We start from the raw sequence: 3,261 nt of genomic DNA on the forward strand, positions 1-3,261 counted from the left end.
GGGTTTGCTCTCATCCACATTATATCACATTTGAGTTTGTTCAGTTTCAATTTTTTATTCATTTCATTAAAACAAAACAAATAACTTTATATACAATAAAAAGAAAGTATAAAAAGAAAAAAATGAAAGAAATATATATAAATATGTGTATATCAAACATCATGTGTTCAAGCATCGCTGACAGGATTTCCTCTGCTACCTCTCACCCCTCCGCTTTTACCACTATCAAACTTCCGTTCTGTCATCTTTAGAATGATATTTTCTCCTTTTGACTAGTTTGCTCTTTCTGTTGTGCTACATTTAGAATAATGTGATTATACTGTGTTGCTCAACTTAGTGTCCTGTTTTAAGGTTTTGTCAAATGAAGCATTAAGCCAGCAATCAATGCAAAGATTACACCTGTGAAATGACAGAGGTTAACAGCAGGCAAACAGAGTTGGGGTGAACATTCCTTCTCGGTGTACAATATGCTGTGACACTCTGTGGAAAATGCTCAGTCTGCTGGTGCAGCATCCAAACAGGAGCGAGGCCGTTGCCGTGTTATTGTTGCAAAGCCCTGCCTTTTGAAAAAGTCCAGTCATGCTCCCATGACACATGGATAGCTCATTCAGCTCGAGGCACTGAGGCAGGGTTTCACCAAATGTACACAGGAGCCCAGTCTCTACAAGCCTCTATCATCTCCTCGGAGACCAGCCAAGCAGATGCATCAATACAAAGATCCCGTGTTTACCTTAAGTTTAGTTAACAGGAAATTGAGACAGGAAGTTTAAGAGTCTTATAAAAAAAAAAAATAACGTGTGAGTTCACATGTTTTTCTATTGGTGAATCAGTTTAAAACAGGCTAAATTCATGCTGCTCTGTACAAATATGGACTTCTCAAAATCTTCTTTTTCTCAAATTCCAATGAGTTTAATAGCTGGAAGGAGGAAAAAGCACGTTGTTGCAGTGGAATGCTGAGGATGTGCCATTGGTTGGCCACTACCACGAGGTCTCCCAAACCACAGAGACGTCTGCTCAGAGTTGATGTGTGTGTTCTCACTCTATAACCATCATGGAATTTTTCTTCTTTCCTTCGTGTTTCAGCTGACTCAGAAGCCTAATGTCTAATTTGGGTTTCAGTCATGTGGGATACAGCTGTTTACTTTGTGTTTTTCATGTAGTTGTATGGTTTACACCATCAATCAGCGCAAATAACCAGGGATTAAACATGAAACTATGTTTTGTTGTTGTTTGTTTCAAGCAATCTCTCAATCCTGTTTGTCTCTAATTAAGTTTTATTTATTTTGACATTTAGATTTCTCTCCATCTGTCGAAATTGCTTGACACTTATCAGAAGTATGACTGAGACAGTTTCTTTTTGCACAAGCTCTCAACAAGATGAGTTTGACCAGAGTGAACCAGTGGTTAAGTCAGCATTACATAGAGAAATATATTGGAATTAATATTGTTCTGAAAGTTAAATATAAGGTTGTCATTTGTCTTGAGTATCACTGACAATGTTTTATTTTTTCCTTCTATCTTTGTTTTTTTTTTGTTGTTGTTGTTGTTTTCTTGTCTGTTATTTATTTAATTGTGTCTGTTGTAGTTTCCGTTTCATTATTTCACATTTCACTTTTTATATTGCTGTATTTGCATTATTATTTGCTTGACTGAGAATTTACTCATTCCGAGATGGTAGCACATGTATTATTAAAAGAACACGTTGCACAGGGGAGCAGTTCACAGAAATGTGCATAAAAAAGGGAACTAAATGCATCATGTGTTTTTTCTCACACATGCTGTGTACCTGTATGTTAGTTGCTATGTTTATAAAAGGTCACTATGGAGTCAGCTGAAACAGGAAGTGACTTTTTTTCAACAGGAGGTGTGAAGTGTCTGGATATCTTTTAATCACTTTTAACCACTGTGTCTTGGCATCACACAGTTTGTGGGTTTGTATTCAGTCATCAAAAAAATAAGTCACTGATTATGAAGAAATTAAGAAACTAATATTCAGTTCTGCTTTCCACTGACGTGGCTTAAAAAAACAAGATACTGCATAGCGGTAACATAATGACCCCCCCCCCCCCCCCACACACACACACACACACACACAAATGCACCAGAACTCAGAAGTCTTTATTCCTAATAAATGTCATGCTACTAGGTGCATCCTAAAATTGTAGTGGTTTGGGTGGGGGTCTTTTTTTGGGAAGCTCCTATGTTGAACAGTTTCTGAGTTATAAGCATTTTTGCATGTCTAGACACACTTTTTTCAAAATATTTTGGGGGGGGGGGACTGATTGGTGGACCTGATGGATAGCCCCTCATCAGAGCTAAACAACCACAGAAATCTGAAGCTCCTATGTTTAATAGTTTTTGAGCTATAACCTTTTTGTATGTCCAGATACCCCTTTTTCAGATAAATTGGGGGGTTCGGGGGGTGGGGGGCACTGATTGGTGGGCCTGATGGATAGAGCTTCATCAGACCTAAAGAACAAAAGAAATCTGAAGCTTCTATGTTTAATAATTGTTTTTGAGCTATAACCATACCCCTTTTTCAGATAAATTGGGGTTCGGGGGTGGGGGGCACTGATTCGTGGGCCTGATGGATAGGGCTTCATCAGAGCTAAACAACAAAAGAAATCTGAAGATTCTATGTTGAACAGTTTCTGAGTTATAAGCATTTTTTCATGTCCAGACCCCCCTTTTAAGATAAATTGGGCAGGTGGGGGGCACTGATTGGCGGGCCTGATGGATAGAGCTTCATCACAGCTAAACAACAAAAGAAATCTGAAGCTTCTATGTTGAACAGTTAATGAGTTATAAGCGATTTTGCATGTCCTGACACCCCCACTTTGAAAGGAGCCCCCTCCTCAAATATGGGGTCTATCGTAAAACCATTGGCTGGCGCAGTGTAGGTCAGACTCATCTACAGCCCTGCCAAATTTCATGTTGATTGGTGCAGCCGTTTTTGTGGTACGGTTGACCAAAWATCACTGAAAAATAAATAAATAAACAGTACGAAAATGATAAGACTCCCGCTTACGTTTCGTGTGCTGGGGTCATAATAAAGTCACTGATGATGAAGAAATTAAGAAATTAATATTCAGTTCTGCTTTCTACTGAAGTGGCTTAAAAAAACAAGATGACCCCCGCACGCACAAATGCACCAGAACTCTTTATCCCTAATAACTGTCATGCTACTAGGTGCATCCCAAAATTGTAGTGGCTTGGGTGGGGCTACTTTTATTTATTTATTTATTTATTTATTTATTTATT

The sequence above is a fragment of the Austrofundulus limnaeus genome, unplaced genomic scaffold (assembly GCF_001266775.1).
Source record: "Austrofundulus limnaeus strain Quisiro unplaced genomic scaffold, Austrofundulus_limnaeus-1.0 Scaffold31, whole genome shotgun sequence".
NCBI lineage: Eukaryota > Metazoa > Chordata > Actinopteri > Cyprinodontiformes > Rivulidae > Austrofundulus > Austrofundulus limnaeus.